Raw genomic sequence first — 24,527 nt, 5'->3', positions numbered from 1 at the left:
TAAGTCTCTCTGTAGGTCACTCAGGACTTGCTTTAGGAATCTGGGTGCTCCTGTGTTGGGTGCATATATATTTAGGATAGTTAGCTCTTCTTGTGGAATTGATCCCTTTACCATTATGTAATGGCCTTCTTTGTCTCTTTTGATCTTTGTTGGTTTAAAGTCTGTTTTATCAGAGACTAGGATTGCAACCCCTGCCTTTTTTTGTTTTCCATTTGCTTGGTAGATCTTCCTCCATCCTTTTATTTTGAGCCTATGTGTGTCTCTGCACGTGAGATGGGTTTCCTGAATACAGCACACTGATGGGTCTTGACTCTTTATCCAATTTGCCAGTCTGTGTCTTTTAATTGGAGCATTTAGTCCATTTACATTTAAAGTTAATATTGTTATGTGTGAATTTGATCCTGTCATTATGATGTTAGCTGGTGATTTTGCTCGTTAGTTGATGCAGTTTCTTCCTAGTCTCGATGGTCTTTACGTTTTGACATGATTTTGCAGTGGCTGGTACCGGTTGTTCCTTTCCATGTTTAGCGCTTCCTTCAGGAGCTCTTTTAGGGCAGGCCTGGTGGTGACAAAATCTCTCAGCATTTGCTTGTCTGTAAAGTATTTTATTTCTCCTTCACTTATGAAGCTTAGTTTGGCTGGATACAAAATTCTGGGTTGAAAACTCTTTTCTTCAAGAATGTTGAATATTGGCCCCCACTCTCTTCTGGCTTGTAGGGTTTCTGCCGAGAGATCCGCTGTTAGTCTGATGGGCTTCCCTTTGAGGGTAACCCGACCTTTCTCTCTGGCTGCACTTCACATTTTTTCCTTCATTTCAACTTAGGTGAATCTGACAATTACGTGTCTTGGAGTTGCTCTTCTCGAGGAGTATCTTTGTGGCATTCTCTGTATTTCCTGAATCTGAACGTTGGCCTGCCTTGCTAGATTGGGGAAGTTCTCCTGGATAATATCCTGCAGAGTGTTTTCCAACTTGGTTCCATTCTCCCCATCACTTTCAGGTACACCAATCTGACGTAGATTTGGTCTTTTCACATAGTCCCATATTTCTTGGAGGCTTTGCTCATTTCTTTTGATTCTTTTTTCTCTAGACTTCCCTTCTCGCTTCATTTCATTCATTTCATCTTCCATCACTGATACCCTTTCTTCCAGTTGATGGCATTGGCTCCTGAGGCTTCTGCGTTCTTCACGTAGTTCTCGAGCCTTGGTTTTCAGCTCCGTCAGCTCCTTTAAGCACTTCTCTGTATTGGTTATTCTAGTTATACATTCTTCTAAATTTTTTTCAAAGTTTTCAACTTCTTTGCCTTTGGTTTGAATGTCCTCCCGTAGCTCAGAGTAATTTGATCGTCTGAAGCCTTCTTCTCTCAGCTCGTCAAAGTCATTCTCCATCCAGCTTTGTTCCCTTGCTGGTGAGGAACTGCGTTCCTTTGGAGGAGGACAGGCGCTCTGCTTTTTAGAGTTTCCAGTTTTTCTGTTCTGTTTCTTCCCCATCTTTGTGGTTTTATCTACTTTTGGTCTTTGATGATGGTGATGTACAGATGGGTTTTTGGTGTGGATGTCCTTTCTGTTTGTTAGTTTTCCTTCTAACAGAGAGGACCCTCAACTGCAGGTCTGTTGGAGTACCCTACCGTGTGAGGTGTCAGTGTGCCCCTGCTGGGGGGTGCCTCCCAGTTAGGCTGCTTGGGGGTCAGGGACCCACTCAAGGAGGCAGTTTGCCAGTTTTCAGATTTCCAGCTGCGTACTGGGAGAACCACTGCTCTCTTCAAAGCTGTCAGACAGGGACATTGAAGTCTGCAGAGGTTACTGCTGTCTTTTTGTTTGTCTGTGCCCTGCCCCCAGAGGTGGAGCCTACAGAGGCAGGCAGGCCTCCTTGAGCTGTGGTGGGCTCCACCCAGTTCGAGCTTCCTGGCTGCTTTGTTTACCTAAGCAAGCCTGTGCAATGGTGGGCGCTCCTCCCCCAGCCTTGCTGTAGCCTTGCAGTTTGATCTCAGACTGCTGTGCTAGCAATCAGCGAGACTCTGTGGGCGTAGGACCCTCTGAGCCAGGTGCGGGATATAATCTCGTGGTGCGCCGTTTTTTAAGCCTGTTGGAAAAGCGCAGTATTCGGGTGGGAGTGACCCGATTTTCCAGGTGCCGTCCGTCACCCCTTTCTTTGATTAGGAAAGGGAACTCCCTGACCCCCTGTGCTTCCCGAGTGAGGCAATGCCTTGCCCTGCTTCGGCTCGCGCACAGTGGGCGCACCCACTGACCTGCGCCCACTGTCTGGCACTCCCTAGTGAGATGAACCTGGTACCTCAGATGGAAATGCAGAAATCACTCGTCTTCTACGTCGCGCAGGCTGGGAGCTGTAGACCGGAGCTGTTCCTATTCGGCCATCTTGGTTCCTCCCTTGTTTTGTTTTTTCTTTTCTTTTCTTTGTGGTGAAAACACTTGAGGTCTGTCCTCTTAGCAAATTTCAAGAATACAATACAATTGTTAACTAGAGTCACATTGCTGGACATTAGATCTCCGGAAATTATTCCTCTTGCATAACTGAAACTGTAACATCCTCCCATTCCCCATCCCCAGCCTCTGGCAACTGCCATTCTACTCTCTGCTTCTGTGAGTTCCACTTCTTAGACAGCTCCTCGGGTCCACATACAGTTTTGGGTCCACATACATCTCTGAATAGGGAAGAGCAGTGTATTCTTGGAGTTAAGCTCCAGGTAGGGGCAACAGAGAGGGACAGTAACTGTATTAGGTTCTAAAGTGCAGAATAAGGGTCTTGTTTAGGGGTTGGGCATGACAGAGACCCTCTGGTTCGAACCAGGAATATTTTTTCTATCATCTGGTTGGGGTTGGGGAGGAGACAGTCCCAATGCCTGGGAGCCAAGAGGGAGCGGCGGGGGGCTGGAGCTCACAGACTGGGGCCCTCCTGCTGTCTCAGAGCAGCTGTGGCCAGGTACCCAATCTTCAGGCAGCTGGGCCTGCTGCTTCCCTCTTGCCCCACCTCCCCCCAGATGTGGGTGGCCTGGGGGGGAATCTGCACACCAGGCCACCCAAGGAGAGGGCTGCTCCTCCTGTGTGAGCCATTTTTCTGTTCTTAATGGACACAAGGCTGGCAGGGATCATTTGTAAGGTCGAGTTCCAATCAAATTCCCAAGCGGGGACAGGTATGGACCACCACGGTCTCCATTACGCTTCCACTGGCTCCTGGGAGCTCTGGGGTGAGGGCAGCCCGTGCCCAGCAACATGGGATTCACTCTACCCTGATAACCCAGTTATTACAGCTGGGAAGTACACGGGGTAAAAGCTAAACCCCATAAGTTGCCTTAGAAGCGTTAGGGACCACCACCCAGGGCCTCAACAAAATCAAATTGCCAAGGAGGCCTGGCAGGCTCAGTTAAACCAACGGCCTCCCACACAAAAGTTTATGGGATCAAAATCGGCACAGGATCACCCGTCAAAGCCTACCCGGCATAGCCTCAGAAGAAGGGAGTGGGACCGGGGAAGATTCCTGGACTCCTTCTGGGTTCACCCAGCCCCTCCTCCTCTAATGCTCCCATGAGGACCATGGTTCCTGGGTCAGCCCTTCACCAGAGCCCTTCACCAGCAACCCCTGCCTGCGTGTGTGTGTCATGGGGCTGCAGGATGAGAGTGACTGAGAAAAATGCCTTCAAGGAAGGAGAAAATGCAAGAGCTGGAAGGTTGTTTGATTTTTTTAAAATATGCATAATGCCTTCGCCCACCAGCACAGCTAAAATTAAACGCTGGCAAGGATGTGAGCAGCTGCTCGTGGGAGTGTGAATTTCCCTTTTGGAAAAAGATTTGGCGGCATCTTCTCATGCCGGACATCATGCCTGCTGGATGACCCAGCAATTCCGCTCCCAGGGACACACACAACAGGAAGGCCAGCACATGTGCACCAGGCATGTGCAAGCATGCCTTTGTCACACAGCCCCCAGCCGGGCCTCCCAGCCGCCCCAGCAAGAGGATAGACATATGAGGATCAGTTTGTTGACGCAGCAGAATACTATAAAGTAGTGAAGGTGAACCAATGCCAAAAATGCCACAGCTCTCCCATGCTGGGGACATGGGAGAGATGCCCTGCCTGATCCCAGCACATCACGTGCCAACCAGGCTCTCAGAAGCCAGGAAAGCAATTGCTCTTGGGGAATTGGGATTGTGACAGGCAGAGGGTTTCTAAGGTGCTGGTACCATTTTCCCTCTGGTTGTGGGTGGAGAGTTACCCAGGAGTCTTCACTTTGTACTCATGCATTGAGCTGCACACTTTGGATCTGAGCAGTTTTCTGTCTGTGCTTTACACAGTATAAAAAGATTTAATGAAAATGATCTGAAAATATATTCATGCACTGGACAAGAGTAGTGAAAGGGGTGGACTGCATCTGGGGGTAAAAGGTCAAATCTCCATCTAGCCTGCTGGGTAACCATAGCAATGCATCGGCCTCTGCCCTTCCTCCTCCACAAAATGAGGGCCACAGAAGGTACCCCTTTTGTGAGAATGTGAACTCCTTTGAAACACTCTGCATTCCCACCCAGAAAAATGTACACATGCATGAGATGTTGTGTGCAAATTCCAGGTGGGGGCTCACAGGCCTCCCTAAAGTTCACACCCAGGGATGCCCAATCAGATCCCAGATGATGGAGCTCTAGAGGGGGTGGGTGTGGGGTGTCCACCTTAAGAAGCAGTTTATACAGCCTGACAGCCCTGGGGCTGAGTCCTGGCTCAACACTTTCTAATCATGGGGTCTTTCTTGGGCAAGCAGCTTGATGTTCAGGCCTCAGTTTCCTCATCTGTAGAATGGGGAAAATAAGGTCCAGGGACTGGAGGGGAGCTTTGTGGAGATCAGGCATGGCCAGCACTTGGCACAGAGCCTGTCACACAGTAAGCATGCTGGAAATGTCAGCAACTGTTCTGAGGTGGCCTCCAAGCCTCCTTCCACCCCTGACGTTCCAGGATCTATTATGAATGAAAAAATCCACCCCAAAATTAGAATTGAGTAACACGAGGCTGCGTGTGTCCTTCGTGTCAACGTCAAATTTCCTCAGAGAGACGTGGTTTTGGCACTTGGACTCTGTGGAAACCAAAGTTAGCTTGCAAACGAGATGTCACATGTGTCCACTGATGGCGTCTTGGGCCTTTTGTGTGTAAAGAAGTTTCCAGAAGGACATCTGCTCCAGCCCAGAAACCACTGGATAGCCCTTCGTGGTCTTGGGCTGCATGACTCTGGTTTTGTTAGTAATCATCTGTCATCCAGAAGACTGCCTGGGGCCTTGGCCAGAGTCTCCTTCATGCCATTGGGCGGCGCCGTGGCACATGCCCAGAGTCTCCGGGGGGCTAGGAAGGATGCGGTTCCCGGTGGCAGCCGTGGCTCTTCCATGGTCCTAGCTTATCTCCTGACATGCCAATAAAACAGAAATGTTTGCAGCAATAATGAAATAGGTCCCCAGATTAAATATGCTGCTCTCTTCGTTATTAGAAAAACTGTTTGCCTGACGGGGCAGTGGCCTGGGATTAGGAAGCTCCCAGCAGGAGACATGTGGCTGAGAAGGAGGGAGAAGGAAGCCCGGGGAGGCTGCCCATCCACAGGCCCACGTTTGAGGGCATTGCTCCACGTGTCAGAGCCAGGCCCCATGCCATCATCACGGGGTGTCACTGTCACTCTGCTAACACCTGTGCTTTGAGCCCCACCATCTGGGGGTGTGCTGTTTCAAAGAAAAAGCCACATCTACTCCAAACTTCCCACCGTCAAAGGGCACAAAAGCCCTCCCAAGCCTTCATGGTGAAGATTGTCTGTGCTTGGCATTCCTAACATCAAGAGCAACAGGCAGTCTTTGCTGAGGGCTCACTATCCACAGAGTTGCATTAATCCCCACAGCACCTTCTAATAAAACAGTTTTATGCCCATTTTGCAGAGGAGGAAACTGAGGCATAAGGAAACCAAGTGTGTTGACCACAGTCACCACTAGTGAATGCTGGAGCTGGGATTCAAGTCCAGGCAGGTGACCCAGAACCCATGCCCCTCCCCATTGTGTCACAACCCCTCTGTGGCGTGGGTATGGTCTCATTTTCTCCATTTTCTACTGGACAAAAAGGGTGCATAGGGTGACTAGGAAATTCATCAGAAAATAACACAGAGCTCTGTCTAACCATGAGCACACAGCAGCCCAATCCCAGCTGAGGAACATTCTGAAAACACCTGAGTGGACTCCTTCACACTGTCAAGGTCGTCAGAAACAAGGGCAGGCCAAAAGGCTCCCAGCACAAAGGAGCTGAAGGAAAACTGATGGCTAATGCCATGTGGGCTCCTGGACAGGATCCTGGGGCAGAAAGAGGACATTATGTAAAAACAAAGGAAATCTGAATAAAGTATGGACTTTAATTAATAATGAAATAATAACATATCAATGTGGGTTCATTAATTGTAATCAATATAATTGGTTTGTTAAATGTACTAGACTAATGTAAGAAGTTAGTAATAACCAGAGAAGCTGGGTGTGAGGTATATGGGGACTCTCTGTACTATTTTCTGAATTTTTCTATAAATCTAAGTGTGTTCTTAGAAAAGTAAAATCTGTTGAAAAGAATAAGATGGCAGGAAAGATGGATAGCGACAGGAAGTGATATGGTTTGGCTCTGTGTCCCCACCCAAATCTCATCTCAAATTGTAATCCCCTTCATCTCTACGTGTTGAGGGAAGGACCTGGTGGGAGGTGATTGGATCATGGGGGCAGTTTCCCCCATGCTGATCTCATGATAGTGAGTGAGTTCTCACGAGGAGTGATGGTTTTATAAGTGTTTGACAGTTCCTCCTTCACTTTCTCTCACCTGCCAGTATGTAAGACATGCTTGCTTCCCCTTCCGCCGTGATTGTCAGTTTCCTGAGGCCTCCTCAGCCTCTTTATAACAATGTGAGAATGAACTAATATGGGAGGGAGGGAGGGAGAGAGAGAGGGAAGGAAGGAAGGAAGGAAGCTAGGGAGGGAGGGAGGGATTATACAAGAATCACAGGATCGTGACAGTTGCAGAATCTTGGTGTGGATACATGTGTACTTTTTGTGTAATTTTTCTGTATGTTTGAAATATTTTATAATACAATGTTGGGAAGATAAAAAGGTATCAGAGGCTAAGGGCAGTATTCAAGTCTCACCCAAACCAAGTTTCCTTATTCCTTTGTATGTGGGTGCATCCTCCCTGGAGGAGGAAAAGTACTACTCACTAATCATGAAAGCTTCATCACCAGCACACAACGGCAGGACACGGCATCTCTGCAGTGTATGATGTGGCCCCTGACACCAGGATCCCTTTTTCTTCCCAAGTAGATCCAAATCTTGACAGGGCCAGCATCCAAGTCTCTGAATGCCAAGGAAACAGGGCTAAAGAACAGACACAGGGGATGTGTAAATCATCCTTACCTCCTCATAAGCCACTGTCAGTGCCAGTCAGGGCATCACCACACGTTACAGGCATGAGCTTTGCACTCGGCACCCCCTGGGCCACAGAAGGCGAAGAACCTTACACCCCAGGACCAAAGAACCTGTCGAGATTCGGCAAAAGCCCTACAAAGAGAAAAACACACATCTGGTGGCAGGAGGAGTGCGCGGGGGCAGGACGGGCATGCTGCTGCTCCCAAGGCCCCTCCTCTGGCTGACTGAGGACGGGACGCACAAACAACCCCAAATGCTTCCAATCTGGTCCTCGAGGAGAAAGGATATTTGTGGTAACGGAGAAATTTGCCACGCAGCGCTGTTGCTTTGGTGTCATGTTTCTGCGGTCACAAGTTATTCATCCAAAATTGCTAAGAAACAACAAGAAAAAAAGTCCATGCAACAAAATGGGATTTGAAGTGATCTTCCATTCTGGGGCTGATATTGGGGAAATGAAGAGAAAAAACAAAAGCAGAAGAAAAGAGAGAATAGTATATTGGACTGAAGTCCTTACACCTCACTCCACCCTCCGACACAGGGAACCAGGCTTCCTCCCATAGAGTCAGGATGGGCTTCCTGCCTGCCAGGGAAGGTCTAGACTCTGCGACACAGATGCTGGGGTGTGCTCTCAAAAGGCCAATGGCTAAGGCACACCCAAGTGGGGATCCCAATTCAGAATGCCTGGGACACAGTGTAGAATTCCCTTAAGACAGCAGAACCGGATTTCAGGATCCCATGAACCACCTTCCTTGCCCTCCTCTTGCCTGTTGGAGGAATATTTTCTCAGTCAGCCTCTGGGTGGGCCTCTGGGTGGGTCGCTGGAAAATAGTTATCCAGGCAGCAGCAGCCTACTAGGACATAGCACATAGGTCATCTGGCTGAGGTCCCCCTGCCCACAGGCACGACCCAGCTCTCCATCTGCAGGATAGGTGGCTGGGCCACCCACCCCAGGCCCAGGGAGGCTGCAGCATTTCACGAGCTCATCAACTTCAGCCCCACAGCACCGGCCACTCCCAGGTGCTGTGGACCCCTTCCAAGTGCTCAGAGATGCTCAGGGTCAGACCAGGGTGGAGTCCTGGCCCTGCCGTGTGAGAGGTCAAGTTGCTTGGATCTTGCTGAGCCTTGGGAGCTCAAGGTACAAAATGACAATGGCGATGACGCCCACCCCGCGAGGTTTTGGGAAGTCAACCATTCGAAGTGCTTCACCTGGCATTGGACCAAGGTGAGCGCTCAAAATATGTTACCATAATTATCAGGTGGACACAGCAAACAGCTTGGGTCTAATCCCTCTCCTGGGATCTGGGCCTCACTTGCCTGCAGCTAAGCAGTAAAGGAGCTGAGATTCGAAAGCAGGGAGTCTGGGCTCCTACAGGAGTGGTGAGAAAGGGTGGCATGATGGGAAGGCTGGGTCACCCACTACAGATAGAGCCAAAAATGCCTAGAGTGTGCCCACCCCTTTCCATCCCTCCCCCATTGCAGGTGCAGGTGGAGAAGGAACCCTAGACACTGCTCATCCCAATCAGGCCCTTTCCACGCCTGTCCCATTCCAATTGGGCATCAGATGTGGCATTGATCATCATCTACTTAACAAACGAGGCTCCCCTTTCAATGCACTTGGTGAGTTCACAGGCTACAGGTGGGCAATCCACAGGACCCCCTTGCCTCCCCTCCTGGCCTTCCCCCCTACCACCCCCAATATCAAGTGCAGCTGTGGGTTTTTGTGCTAATGAGCATTACAATGTGGTCAGCTTTTCATCTTATTGTTTCTTCTGATGACTGGAGATTTACCTCATGCAGAAGAGAGTGGAATACTGAGGGTGGGTGCCCCAACTCCCTTAAGCCCTGCTCTGCACTGATGGCTGGAGGTGGGCTGGAAACCAACTGGTTCGGCTGGAGAAGAGGAAGCAACTCATGGACAAGGGTCCCCTTGGGGGGTGGGTCCTTTGGAGAAGGGCCCACAAGGTGTAGAAAGAGCACAGTCCCCAGTCACTGAGCAGCACCATGTGCCCTGGGAAGACACCTCTCAACCCCCCAGCCCCAGGGCTTGCCCTCCTCCTGGGAGAGACTGACAAGTGCTGAAGCTGCCAAGGAATCACAGACAGAGCCAAAGAGCCAAGATATCAGAGGCCTGAGATCATAATGGAGTTGAATTCCTGGAACTAGTCTATCCCAACACCACTTATTGTTTCACCAATCCATTCATTTACTCAAAGAATTACTCATTCAAAATATAAAAGCATTCCATTTTGGTTTCAGAAGAAAAATTATTCATTCATTCAACAAACATTCCACAGGGTCTCCTCTGGGCCAACCTTGGTTCTGAGATAGCAGGTGCTGAAATACTGCTGAATCCTCAAAGCCAGACTAGCCAGTGCCTGGCACCTGATGGGAATATGATTTCAACGAACAGGTGGGTGGATGAATGGATGGACAAATGAATGGGTGGTGGTGGGTGGGTGGATGACCTTCACCTCCTCACAGAAAGTAATCTTTGCTGTGTTCACATAAAATCCACACAACAATCTCTCTCTCTTTTTCTCTCTCTCTGGAAAGAAATGAAGAGACCACCCAGAGATACAGACCCAGCCTTTCATTCTCTTATATTCTTTATGTCCAACATTTATTGGGCCCTTACCATGTGCTCCATATGGTGCTGGGTCCTGGGAGTTGGAGTTACAAACAACTAAGATAACAGACTTTGCTCCAAGTAGGGATTCTTGGCTCTCAGCCCCATGGAGAAAGTCTCCTTACCACCTTTCTGCACAGGTGAGGAAACCGAGATGCAAAAAAGTTAAGAGACTGAGTTAAGGCCACTCCATCAGCTGCCTCAAAGCCCCTGTGTCTGCTCTGGCTGGCACTCTGAGGTCCCACTGCTGACAAGAATGGAGTAAGAGGAAAAAGAGGTGATGTGCAATTGTGTGAGGAGTTCTTACCACTCAGGGATTCAGAGGCTGAAGGAAGGTGAGGGCTGGAAGGTCCAGGGAAGGCTTTAAGGAGAAAGAGAGAGGCAGGTAGTGGGAATGAGATGGGGTGCTGTAAGCTCTAAAGGTCAGAGAGGATGAAAGGGAGTGACCCTTGGTCAGACCAGAGGCTGAGCCACCTTCAAATGCAATTGGCCCTAGCATCAGGTCTGCATTCCCCTCCCCTGCCCTTTATCCTTACCACCATTACCACCACCACCATCATCATCAACACCACCAGTAACAACACCATCACCACCAACACCAACAACTTTATCACTAACTACAATAATATCAACATCATCATCACCAACATTGCCATCATCAACACCAATACAACACCATCACCAACACCAATAACAACACCATCACCACCAATAACATCACCAGCACCAACACCAGCATAACACTATCATCACCAACACCACCAGCAACACCGTCACTACCAAAAACAACAGCAACACCAACACCATCACAACCAACACACCAACAGTACCAACAACACTAACACACCAACACCATCACCACCAACAACAGCAACACCAATGGTAACAGCAACACTAACAGTCATAAGAGCTAAATACATTTGACCCTGACCATGTGTAGAGCACTGAGCTGAGAGTTTTAAGTGCATTATTTTGTTTGAGTCTCCCGAAGGAGAACCATGAGAGGGGTACTGCTGTGACAGACACCCCCATTTTGGAGATGAGGAACTGAGTTGTAGAACACTCCTGTTAATCTCTCCTGGCTAGACCCGAGAAAGGCCTTGAACACAGACGTTGGACTCTGAAATCAGTGCCTTCAACATCCCCGCCCCATGGCTTTCTGTTCAGAGCCATCTCTAGAAATGGGTCACATTTGTTGTGTGCCCACAATGTGCAGGGTGTCCTGAAGGTGTCCCACATGCAGAATGTCATTGCATCCTTTTCCTTTCCCCAGGGCAGGGCCTGTGACTCTCCTGGTTGGGTCCAAAAGGACAGGCTCCTTAGGGAGACTGAGAATTGCAACCTGATTGCCCAGGAACGGAGTGGAGGGTATGGGCTTTGGTCCTGACACCCTGATTTGCCACTGCTCTGTGCCACCTCCTCCCCTGTACTTTGCTCCTGGGTCTCACTCGAGCTTACCCTCTCTGAAACTCAGTTTCCTCATCTACGAAACACACAGATTCATCAAGAGCTGTGGTTCTCACTAAAGGGTGATTTTGCCCCCAGGGACATTCAGTGGTGTCATAACCATGAGGGGGTGCTACTGGCACCTGGTGAGTGGAGGCCAGGGATGCTGCCCAACATCCTTCAGCGCACAGGACGGCCCAGATTCTCCATCAGCAGTGCCCAGGTGGAGAAGCCCTGACCTCGATGATCCCAAGCTCCCAGAAATTGTAACTAAACTCCCAAAGCTTCTCAGAAAACGAATTCTCTGTCAAAATCCCTAAAAGGAAAGAAAAGAAAATCCTTTCTCTGCTTTCCCAACTCCAGCCCAGTCTCACACACATGAACCTCTGCAAAGATGGAGCCAGGGAGGCTTGAACACAGTTGTGTTCCAGACAGAAAATGACTTAATTCTCCAGAATGGACCCCTATTTTATGCTATTTAATATCTGCACACGATTCCAGACCCTTTCTTACTGCTGTTCAGAGCAAGACAGTAATTTCATTCTTTTTCTTTTTCCTTTTTTTTTTTTTCCTGCTCCCTGCTGCCCTCACATTGAAGCTCCGTGAACTCTGGCGTCGGTTGTAAGAACGTCTTTATAAAGGGTTGCACGAGATTTCTTACTATATCAGAGTTCCTGAGGATGATGTATCACGTTACTAATTCCCTTAATTGCATGTCTGGGCTAAAAACAGACTCTCTTAGTTTTTCTAAGAAGTTACATTCTTAATGACATTAAAACACGATGGTAAATGAAGCTAAATGCTAACTGATGTACTTAAATCATGAATCAGTCTATAGAGTGTTTACCTAAACTTGTTTATCCTTCTTGGTCACTCATTTTGTAGATTTTGCCAAAACTGAGAGAGGAACAGTGGTGTCAGATTCGGTATCTGGAAATGGCTCAAGAATTTTTGTTTTCTTTCGATTTTTTAGCCCCAGACTGAGTGGATGCTGCAATCATGCAGTAATCAAAGAATTAGAAAAAGCGAGAGGCTGGAGGCTGATTCATTTCCCCGGCTTTTTGCAGGGTGGGGAGGACAGAGAAGCTGCAGGGAGAGATGAAGTTTTTTTCCTTGAGGATGAAAAGCTCTTAACCTTGCACGTTTGGCTTCTTCTATTCAATTTTTTTAAAAGCAAAGATAGGGAGGTATGTGATTAATAGCAAGAGACAGCATTTAAGGACCACCAGGTGCCAGGTGTTCTAAACGTGCCATGTATTTTAGCTCACAGAATCCTCCCCACAAAGCCGAGAAGCAGGAAGCAGCAACCCTCCCAGATGAAGAAGCGGAGGCTCGGAAAAGCTAAGTAACTTCTCCAAGCTGACACAGCTCTTGAGAGGAGGGACTGGGATTCAAATCCCTGCAGGGGGAGACCAGCAGCCCCGACTTTAGCCGCCATGCCTCCTGCCTGAGAAGCTAGCTGCGAAGGTTCCAGAAGGAGACTGCCCTCCGGGAATAGAAACAGCGCATGACTGCGACCTGTCTGCAAAAATCTTTATCACTTGTAAATCCTTCTCCACCTGATAAGTTATCACATTGGCTCATGATGTTTTTTTTCATTCTCAGTGAGTTCAAAATACTATTTTGGTTTGTCTCAGTTTCTTCCTCTCTCTCTCTCTCGTATAAAGGTATCCACATGTCACATGTCATTTGTTGATAATTAAATTTTGAATAGACAATTCATTGTCAAAACCATCAAACAGTATACTACATGTCTGCATTTGACTCTGTATACATTTTACCTAACAAGGAAAGCCCATAAACAAATACTATAAGTCTGGCTAATGATCCACATACAGAAGTGTTTGTTTGGGAGGATGGGCTCTGAGATCTGCAGCTTACTTTGAAAGGCATCAAAGTGTATTGACGGACATCTGGATGGATGGAGGGATAGATGTGTGTTAAACCAAATAGACCAACATGGCAATTACAGAAGCTAGATGATAAGTACATCGATGCTCACTGTACAATTCTTCATGTTGCTAATTTTCATTAACATGTTCAAAAATTCAGAATACAGACACTAGGTAGAAACTCCAAAGACACAAGTTAAATGTAAGTCTTCCTCCACCTCATCCTGTCTGTCAGTCTTTCGGGTTCCCTAACAATGGCAATCCCTAGTACCTGTGGCTCTGGGGTATCATTCCAGGGATATTCTATGCCTGTTTCAACGCAGAGATGATTTATTTTCAATGATGATAATGATAACTAATATGCCGCACTTGCTACATGCCAAGCACTGTCCTGTTTAACATACACTGATTTATGAAATCTCTTCAACAGCCCTATGGCGTGGATGCTGTTACTACCCCATTTTACAAAGGAGTAAAGTGAGGCCCAGAGAGAACAGTTAAATCACTTCCCCAGCTTCACTCAACTCTTCTACGGTGAGTCGACGGTACACATGCCCTTCCACAACACAAAGGTCTCCACTTTGCCACGTGTCACTCTGATGGTTCCAGGTGCAGATTTTGCGTCTGCTTCTTGACTTCTAATGGCCGCACCATTTTGCATTGGATGGTTATACCATCATTTATTTGACTCATCTCCTGTGCACAAGCATCTAGTTTATCTGCAAACTTTTGCTACCAAAAACAATGCTGCAACGAATAAATAAGCTGATGCCTGCTTCTAAGTGTGCGTGCATGCTGTAATGTGAGATGAATTCCCAGAAGTGGAGTGGCTGAGTCCAAGAGTAAATGCATTTTTCATTTTGATAGTATCGCCAAATGTCTTTCCAAAGGGGTTGTGCTGGATCCCACTCCAGCTAGCAATGTGTGAGAGTACCAATCCCACCGCCCACTGCAGCACACATATTGACGTCGGCTAGTCCAATACCAGCACAGGCAGCTGGGCCCCCTGGGGTGATGCAGTGGGCAAAGTGCGCACTCAGCTCTGAGGTATTGAGGAAACTGTCTCATTGTGGTTGGGATTCATGTTTTCTTCCATAAATGGGACAGAGCATCTTTCTATATGTCTGAATTCATTTCAACTGCTGTTCCTTCAACTAGACCATTTTCTTACAAATTGTGGGTTTAAGGGCTAGACAAGCAGGTTTATTCCTCTCTCCCAGTGTTCTAACTGAAGGTAGATTGGAAAATTATCTTCTCTAGGAAGAAATGTACTACCACTCTGAAGGATGAAAGAAAGCAAGCTAAAAAGGAGAGAGAGCATGAAGAAGGAAGACAAAACTGAAGTTAGGTCATGGAAACCAGAAGAGATCCTGGGGCCACATTGTGCACTTGAATCTCATTATGGTCAAACCCTGTTGCAACATTTCCCAAAAGACCAAGAAGGGGAAAACTCTGGAAGCTGGGGAAGGGAAAGTACTGACAGCCTGTGCCTGAGTGTGTGAGCGAGCATGTGTGTGTGTGTGTGAGTGTGTGTGTATCTTAGACTTGGACTACAAAATTTAGAGAAAAAAGAGTAAGAAAGAAAAGAAAGAAAAAATACAACACTTAAACATTCCATACATAGAGGTCACATATGAAGGGACAATGAAATGGTGTCTTAGAAGAATTTGGGGTCTTTGCAGGTGTGCCCCCTAGAACACCGCATCAGTCTACATCTGTGTTCTAGTCTCTGAAGAAATCATGTGGTTCTTCTGGTGCCCTCCGAGGAATTTACTGGTATTTATGAAAAGAACATGGCTTAGTTGCGTCTCTTCTGATCTAACCCATTTGGAATGTAACTTAGAAGGACAGTCCTGCGCATCTTCTTGCGAAACTGTTCCATAGTCCTCCCATAGGAAGTCGTGCAGTTCTTGGAGACATTTGGGCAACTCTTTAATCTGCCTCATCAGGGAGGGAGGGCACACAGGCCTGGGGTAGAAAAGGCCAGCCTCATTTTTTTTTTTTACTGTGATGAAATTGCAAACTTACATCCTGAGACTAAAATTAAATGGAGGAAAGCTCTGCCCGTCGTGGGTGGTCTTCCTCGGGCCCTTTGGAAGGAGGGATCGGATGGAGCAGGAGAGCACATTTAGCAACATTTCCAATAGGGTAATGACAGCAATCATGATAGCTGTCCCCCTTGGGAAGGAGAAATCACAAAAACCTACACAGTGACAAAAATAAACAAGCGTGTAACGCCAGCAGAGGAGGCCTGGCCCGCTCTGAACTTGGAGAACATCAAAGTGAAGCCAGTTATCAGGCCGTCCAGGCTCCAGGCTCCAGGCTCCTTCGCGTCCTGCTCAGTGCTTTTATCAGCCGTTTGGACTTTGGAGGAGCCCAGAGGACGCTCGCTGAGCACAGCTGCGAGGAACAGACGTGCTGGACTGCAGAGTCTGAACAGAAAGGATGCTCAGGCTGTGGCTGATAAATGGGAGGCACAGGAGGAAATTTCACAGGGATGAACAACCCTCCTCCATTTAGATTCCAAAAATTCCAACCCATGAAAAGAGCAGAGAGAGCCCGGACTGAAGTCAGGCAGATCCGGGAAGGAATCCATACCTGCGCATCCCCTGGGCAGCACAGGGTGGGAGGCCCCAGATCCCTGGCTTCCTCACCTGCGGAAAGGATGAGACTCGCCCAGCGTTCACCCAGTGAATATGCTTTCAGCCTCTGCTGGGTGCCAAGCATACTTTTGGGCACTGGGAATAAACGGGTGAGGAAATAGAATTTTTAAATTCCTAAAGAAATCAGATTTTTAAAAATCCTTGTGGTGATGGAAATGTTCCGTATCATGATAGTGGGGATGATACAGGAACCTACACATGTAATAAATTGCATAGAAACACACACACACCCCTGCAGGTTAAAAATAAGAAACCGAGTAAAACGGGTGGATTGAGTCAATGTCATTATCCTGGTTGTAACATTGTATAGTTCTGCAAAATGTTGCAGTTGGAGGAAACTAAATGAAGTCTGCATTGTATCTCTCTGTATTATGTCTTAGAACCACCTGGGAATCTACAATGACCTCAATACAAATTTCAGTTTACAGATAAATACATCAAAACCCCTGCCATCCTGGAGCCCACGTTCTGTTGGGGAATTTCCAAGGTAGACTCCAATGAGACAGCAAGCTTGGGCCTCCCCCATGCCCCGCTTCACATCACCTGTCAGGGGACAGTGGGAGATCAGTAATGGCCATTATTAGCTACTTCGTGTCAGTCAGGGGCCTGCTCAACTGGAAGTAAATGGCCGTTTAAACTGGGCTTTAAATTGAAGCTGGCATGAGAAGGCAATCTTCCCAAAGGTGTGGCCCAGGTTGATGGAATGGCAGGAGGGGTAGCTGTGCAGGGAAGGAAGCCCCACGGGTAGGTGGGGTGGGGTGGGGCTGAAGGGGCCACCCAGCAGAGAGGCGACAATTACCATAGGCCAGGTATCTTATGAAACAGAAATGTATTCTGCCACAGGCCTGGAGGCGGGGGTCTGAAATCAAGGTGTGGGCAGGGCTGTGCTCCCTGTGAAGGCGCCAGGGGAGAACCCCTCCTGCCTCTTCCAGCTTCTCAAGGTTCCAGGTGTTCCCTGGCTTGTGCCTTCATCCCTCCAACCTCTGCCTCTGTCTCCACATGGCTGCCTTCTCTGTGTCTCTCTGTGTCCATGTTTTCTCCTCTTCTGACTCTCTCGAGGGCACTTGTCATTGGACTTAGGGCCCATGCTAATCCAGGATGATCGCATCGCAAGATCTTTAATTACATCTATGCAGGCCCTTTTCCCCAAATAAAGTCATATTCACATGTCCCAGGCTGAGACATGGATGTGTCTTTTGCAGGAGTACCTTTCAACTCCCCCACAGATGGTTCCAGGTGGTCCAGAGCCTGACAGGGAAGGAGAGCCTAGGGTATAGGTCTGGGGGGCAAAGAGAGGCACCGGGGGGCCCGGAAGACAGCGCTGGCACAGTCAGTCCCAGGAAAATAGTGATGATGACGATTATGATTACAGCCCAAGATGAAACACCTGGGCTCTGGCAGAGGCCAGCCTCATCCCTTGACTCTCATTCCCTGAGAGGGAATGAGACATTTGGGCAACCTGCTTGGTTTCCCACTGTGGCCGGCTTTGATTCTCTGCCCAGTATTTGCTCCTTTTGATTGATTACCTCATGTTATATAACCCGAGTGGCTACAAGCAGCAATCTGTAATTTGCAACATCCGGAAAGCCACTGTCAGCTTCAGGTATCAGAGTCAGCAGCCCGGGCCTGTGGGAGGAAGAGCTCTCCCAGGCAGGACCCATGACATAATCCGGGGGTCCAGGGCTAGCTGAAAATATAAGGCGCTTTGCTCAACAGTTACCCATCTTAGGATGGTGTCCGCAGGGCATTAAACCCAGCACAGGCCTTTCTGAGTGCGAGCCCCTGAGTGCCTGTGTAGGCCACTTGTCTGCGGAGCTGGCCTCACTCCCAGGTTACAGCGAGGCAGGCAGACCCAAGCCACACACATGGGGCCGCTGAGTCCAAGCGACACGGGGGGGTCTCAGTCAAATGACGTTCATTTTTGATGAGGATTATGGGGTTGGCAGAAATCAGATGGCGAATGTGTCTTTGCAGGGGAAGCCTTAGCTCAAGCTGCAGGCTGACTTCCGATCCCCAGACGAAAATGAGTGCACATCCAGCTCTCGGCACACTTCAGGAAGGCAAGAACGGGCAGTGGGAGACCCCTCAGATGGGATGGGCCGGTGGTGGCCAGTCCCTCTGCTGTAGCCAGGAGGAGCCCTGGGTGTCCTTAGATCCTGCAAGCCGAGGCTCAGCCCTCCTGTTAACCCTGCTCTGAGGCTCCTCCCTGCCCCCGCAGGCTGTAGGGTCGGAACCCAGCACACGCCCCCCAGGGCAGAGTCCTCACCCTTGGCATGCACCCCGTTTTCCAGCCAGAGCCTCTGAGAGCGGCCATCCTGCAGCACAGCCACTACATGTGCTTAGCAGAGCCAGTGCCTGGGGTCTGAGCATCCTGTGGGCTGCTGGGCTGGGCTGGTGCTCGGCATGGGATGGTCCCGAAGGAGGGGCCCGGTGCCTGGCAAGGCCACAGCACGACCCTCTTGGGGGGGGGCTCTTGAGTGCAGACATGTGTGAAGTGCTGTCCGTGCGTTTTCTTACTCTAGCCTCATGACAACTCCACAAGGGGCACCGTCATCAGCTCCTGTGGATTGCTGAGAAGGCAGAGGCTCCAAGAGGGCAAGTTACTTGCCCAAGGTCACACAGCCGGTGCTGATGGCGCTGGACTCAGACCTGGGCATCCTGGTTTTGGAGCCCCTCATTCTTACCCAAGGTGCTTCTGTGCCACCCCAGGACAGGGTGTGGTTGCAGAGAGGTCCATGAGCAGGCATGGCCACCCCTGCAGGCACAGAACACAAGTGTTCTCTCCAAATGATGGGCGTCAGAGCCCAGCCAGCCCTGCTCGTTGATGGGGATGGCATTGAGCAGGGTTCAGATATCTGACCTTTGCTTCAGGGTCTCTCCTCCCAGAAATGTCCTCTGCTGACCTCCGTCCGAGGTCAGCATCCTTTTCCAGGCAGCCCAAAGTCAGGCGTAGCTCATATACACTGCAGATCAACTCAAAATCACTGTTGATATCCAAGGTGGGGAGCAAAGGCCCCGAATCCCTGTCCACAATAGGACAAAAGCCGTGATGGTATCTGGGGTGGCCCTGCTCAGCTTCCTGTGAGTGGGATCAGGGTGACCATGACAGGGAGGCTATCTGTGCCAACTCTCAGTGTGGCTGCCAGCCAGCTCGCTAGTCCTCTCTGCTTAGCCTCCTTCCCTCTCTGTGGGAGGAAGCTGAGCACAGCAGGTAAACAAGCACATGCTGGTGGGAGCAGGACTGCCTGGGTTCAAATCCCAGCACCACCTCTTGCTGATCATGGGGTGCTGGTCTGCAGTGAGTTCTCTACTTTCCCTGAGCCTCAAGTTCCCCAGTTGCAAAATGGGGATGTGGCCCCACCAGGGATGCTGTGAGTGCCACTGCACTTCTGGCATTCAGAGCCACATCTGGGATACCCACTGGTCTTTCTTATTGAGAAGTTGAGACATATGGAAGGTGACGTGGGGCCTTTAAGGCTCCTGTCCATTCAGCAACCTCCTTGCAGTTGGCTGAATGATGCCCCTTCTGCCAGACATCCATGTCTTGATCCACAGAACCCATGAATATGTTGCCTGACGTGGCCAAAGGGACTTTGCAGATGGGATTCAGTTAGGGACTTTGAGAGGGGGGAGTTATCACAGATGATCCGGGTGTGTCCAGGGTAACCTCAGGGTGCTCACTGAGGGCAGAGGGAGCTGTGGCAATGGGAGCTGTTCAGAGACACCATGCGGTCGGCTCTGAAGATGGAGGAGGGGCCAATAGCTGAGGAATGTGGGTGGCCTTTGGAAGCCGGAGAAGGCAAGGAACAGATTCTCCCCTGGAGCCTCCAGAAGGAACCAGCCCTCCAGACACCTTGATTTTAGGCCAGTGAGGCGTATGTCAGACTTTTTACCTCCATAGCTGTAAGAGAATAAGTTTGTGTTGTTTTAAGGCACTAAGCTTGTGGTCATTTGTCATGGCAGCCTAGGAAACTAATGAAGTCATAAAGAGGAAAAAGGTTTCCCAAACTTGCTTAACCATAATTGCTGATTATCGATCACCTACCAGGGTCAGTCTGCACTGGGCCTTACAGACGTTATCTCATTCCATTGCTCATTCCGTTGCCCCAACTACCCCAGGACATGGGTGCTATAATCAGCATGTGCAGCTGAGCAAACAGCCTTTGAGAGGCCACGCAGCCTGCCTGAGGCCACCCAGCTGTGAGAGGCAAGGGAGAAATTCGAATCCAGGACCATGTGGCTCCCAAGTCTATGCTCTTTCCACTTTACCAAGCTCCTTCAGTTTCAGGGGATCAGACAGGACCCATTGAGCAAAGCACCCCAACATGCCAGGCCAACCATGGCTTTCCTTCCTTTCCAAACCCACATGGAAAGGAAATCCAATCTGTCTGTTTCTGACTCATTTACACATAATTCATCAAAACGTTCTTCAGTTGGAGTCATCTGAAACCCAAAAAGCCTAATGAGCTATTTTTCCTTTGAACCAGGAAGCTGATCCTGCCAGCTCCGGACAGAACTGAAACTTGGAAAGGTCCAAATTCTGTTCCCAAATTAGAAGTGAGGAAGTTCGCTGAGATCTCCACACGGCAGAGTGTAATTAGGACCAGGCTATCTGTCTCCAGTGGGGTCAGGGCCTGGGGCCGGCCCTGGAGCAGGCAGAGCTTCAGGAAGGCCATGGCTGGCTCTTCTCCACAACCCCTCCCTGCGGTGGACAACTGGGAGAGGCTTGGAGGGGTGTGCTAGCGTCACAAACAAAATAGGAATAATAGATGACGACTACAGGACACCTGCTCTGGCCAGGACAACTCTAAGAACTTTACGTGAACTGCACAGTGACTTCCTCATTATCCCATTTTACAGATGAGGAAACTGACGTCACACACAGATTGATTAAAAGACTCTCCCAAGATGACACAGCCAGAAACCCTGGGCTGGGGTCCTCCAACTGCCAGGCACACCGAGTTCCCCAGAGCACTTGTCAAAGGGCAGATTCTGACTCAGCAGGTCTGGGGTGGGGCCTGAGACTCTGCATTTCCAACAGGCTCCTAGGGGACACCTATGCTGCTGGTGTGGGGACCTTACTTCCAGGGCAACAGGTTAGGGCAGAGCTTTTCCACCCAGGCTGCTCTTTAGAATCCCCAGGGATAATACAAAAGCACAAACAAAACAACAGCTCTGATGGCCAGGACCCTGCCAGACCAATGCAGTCAGAGTGTCTGGGGTGGGGAGCAGACAAGCACGTTTTAAAGCTACCCAGGTGATTCTAACCTGCACCCTGGGAAGAATCGCCATCCCAGGTCAACGAGTCCAGGTCTTTTCCTCCACGTGGAAGCATTCACTCCCACAGAGAGCCGCCTCTCTTTAGCAAGGAGCCAGTTGAGCTGGCATGTCCAGGAAGCATTTGCAGGCCACACCATGCATGCGTGCAGTGGAGCTCAGGCCATGCGCCTCTGTCCTTGCCTATGAAATGGGGCGAACAAGGCAGGGAGCTCATAGGACCATTGGGAGGAGTGAGGAGTTAATCTAAGCGAAATTCTTCAAAGGACACCTGGCTAGTGGCAAGCCTGTCAGTGTCAGCTGTTCTAGCCATTGGGTATTAACTGGGCACCGCCCTGCTAACACAGCCCCAGCACTCCATAAGAATCTGCAAATGCTTGTGAATGAATGAGGCCTGGGTTCAAGAAGCAATGAATGAATGGATTCACGAATGAAGGGCAGACATCTGAGGCAGGGTGCATCCCTGGGCTCCTTCCCGGTTCCCCATTTGGGCATCTCCCTAACAGCAGGGATCAGCTTGAGCCTTTGCCTAAATTAAACAGCCCCCTCTCCTGGGCCCCACCCTCACGCAAATACACACTCACTCCCACAGCCCCAGCACACATGTGTGTTTATTTTCTTTGCCGTTCACACTTCTCCTTTTACGGTCCCTTCCACTCTGATCCTAAAGGCTTGTCTGATTTTGTACAGAGCTCAAAGCATAGCACTGAAGACACACACCTGGTCTTCCTGCGGTAGGTCAGTGAGTGAAATGGAGAGGCTGCCCAACACCGAGCACCCTAGGGGATATTTCCTGAGCGTCCACCATGCTGGGAGCCACGGGGAGGCACAAAAAAGGAAAAGGTGTGTGTGAAGCTCACTCTGCAAGGAGACAGCAATGTGGTATAGAGGAAGGAGCCACGGTCTGTGTGGTGTATGGGGAGGGGCCACAGTCTGTGTGGTATAGGGGAAGGGACCATGGTCTGTGTAGTATATAGGAAGGATCCATGGTCTGTGTGGTATAGGGGAAGGGGCCATGGTCTGTGTGGTGTAGGGGGAGGGGCCACGGTCCATGTGGTATGGGGGAAGGAACCATGGTCTGTGTGGTGTAGGGGAAGGAACCATGGTCCGTGTGGTGTGAGGAAGGGGCCACAATCTGTGTGGTGTGGAGGAAGGAGCCATGGTCTGTGTGGTGTGGAGGAAGGAGCCATGGTCTGCGTGGTGTAAGGGAAGGGGCCACGGCCTGTGTGGTGTGGGGGAAGGGGCCACGGTCTGTGCGGTGTGGAGAAAGGGACCACAGTCTGTGTGGTGTTGGGGAAGGAGCCATGGTCTGTGTGGTGTGAGGAAGGGGCCACGGTCTGTTTGGTGTGGAGGAAGGAGCCATGGTCTGTGTGGTGTGGAGGAAGGAGCCATGGTCTGTGTGGTGTAGCGGAAGGGCCATGGTCTGTGTGCTGTGGAGGAAGTGGCCACGGTCTGTGTGGTGTGGAGGAAGAAGCCATGGTCTGTGTGGTGTAGGGCGAGGGGCCATGGTCTGTGTGGTGTCGGGGAAGGGGACACAGTCTCTGTGGTGTGTGGGAAGGAGCCACGGTCTGTGTGGTGTGGAGGAAGGGACCACAGTCTGTGTGGTGTGAGGAAGGGGCCATGGTCTGTGCGGTGTGGAGGAAAAGGCCACAGTCTGTGTGGTGTGGAGGAAGGGACCACGGTCTGTGTGCTCTAGAGGAAGGGGCCATGATCTATGTGGTGTGGAGGAAGGAGCTATGGTCTATATGCTGGTGGTCTACGTACTGTAGAGAAAGGAGACCATGGCCTACATGGTAGAAAAGTAGGATCAAATGATCTAGGGCTGCACTATCTGGACTGAAAACCTGGGCACCATCATTCGCTAGGAGTATGAGCATAGTTCACATTTGTGTTAGTTACACGCTATAAAAGTGCCTGGCACAAAGCTGATTTCTCAGTCTCCCAACAGTTCACTCCTCTGTCCAGGCCATTATCATGGGACATTTACTTGGTTACATATTTGTCTGCTCTTCTAAATAAAAGCAATGAGTATTCTTATTGCTGAAACCTGTCACATATCTTATGTATACGCAAATAGATTCTTAAGTTAATCCCTCCCCCAAATGTATAAAATTTTAAAGATATGGAAATAGCAAAGATAACATCAAGGACCTAACTAATCTCCACCTTTGGACACTGTCTCATCTCAGGAAGTCACTGTCTGGGGCCAGCTAAGGAGCCATACTATGCAGAAACCATACCCAGGACTTCAGGCTGAACCCAAACCCTCCTCACCCAGCCCAGGCAAAACGTAGTGGCTGCCAAACAAAACAGGAAGTCCCGTCCCAGGAAGTTCCACCCCAGGAAGTCCTGGCACAGGAAGTCCTGCTGCTAGAGGTGGGCCTTTCCGTGGTAGGCCTATGCTGTCCAATATGGCAGCTTCTCTCCCCACGTGGCTGCCGAGGGCTTGACATGTGCCTGATTTGAACTGTGAGGTGTGCTGTAAATGTAAAATACCTAACCAATTTTGAACAATTATCAAATCACAATTTAAAAAAGAATTTAAATATATTAATAATTTGTATGTTCATTATAGGGTCAGGTGATATATTTTGGATATATTTGCTTAAAATGTTTAAAAAGTTAACTTCTGTTTCTTTTTGATCTCACAATAATCCTGCAGCATTTTCTTGGAGAGATGGGAGAAGGGCCCCCGGCCACAGCTTGTTGAGAACTGCATAGTCCAGAACCTGGCCTCTGTAGGTGGTTTCACTGTCATCCTCAGAGACTCCATCTGCCTGAACTCCTCTCCAGGGCTCCTTGCATTTTAAAACTGGGGTTGCCAAGGCCTTAAAGCGCACCCAGCTTTTGCATCCTCCGAGTATCTGGACTTCTAGGGGGACAGCTGGCTGTGATCCCATAAGCCTGAGGGAGCTGCAGGACAACTGGGAAAGCGGAAGCAGACTGCCTTCCCTACCCCACAGCCCTCCTGTCCTGAGCCTTCCCTGCCCCACCTCCCGCTGCCCTGTGGTCCACTATCCCTCCAAGCCCCTCACCGTGCAGGCCCCATGTCCTGAGCCCTCTGCTCCTCCTCACTGCCCAAGGAGAGCAGGGCTCTGTGGAAGTGAAGAGGCTGCCATGTCACTTAGGTTGAGTGCTGTTTCCATTAGGGTGACTGTTGACGGGAACGTGTCACAGAAGATGGATGCTCGTTTTGTC

At 49.6% G+C, this 24,527-nt stretch overlaps 1 protein-coding gene across 2 annotated transcripts in view; it reads left to right on the top strand.

Moving 5' to 3' along the window:
- LOC741478 (uncharacterized) overlaps positions 1–14,954 on the top strand; it is a 128,693-nt gene extending 113,739 nt beyond the window's left edge. Inside the window, exons 12-15 of one of the 2 annotated variants that reach the window (XR_010152191.1) lie at positions 8,905–9,042; positions 9,720–9,835; positions 10,192–10,328; positions 11,597–12,160. The gene's annotated coding sequence lies outside the window, so the exon portion shown is untranslated. Of the gene's footprint in view, positions 1–8,904; positions 9,043–9,719; positions 9,836–10,191; positions 10,329–11,596; positions 12,161–12,760 lie in introns of those variants that run through there. The other variant, XR_010152175.1, reaches the window with a different exon arrangement.
- Positions 14,955–24,527: the final 9,573 nt, after the last annotated feature.

The sequence above is a fragment of the Pan troglodytes genome, chromosome 18 (assembly GCF_028858775.2).
Source record: "Pan troglodytes isolate AG18354 chromosome 18, NHGRI_mPanTro3-v2.0_pri, whole genome shotgun sequence".
NCBI classification, from domain to species: domain Eukaryota; kingdom Metazoa; phylum Chordata; class Mammalia; order Primates; family Hominidae; genus Pan; species Pan troglodytes.
The sequence above is the reverse complement of the archived record's forward strand: the minus strand, read 5'-3'. Positions and strand labels throughout refer to the sequence as shown.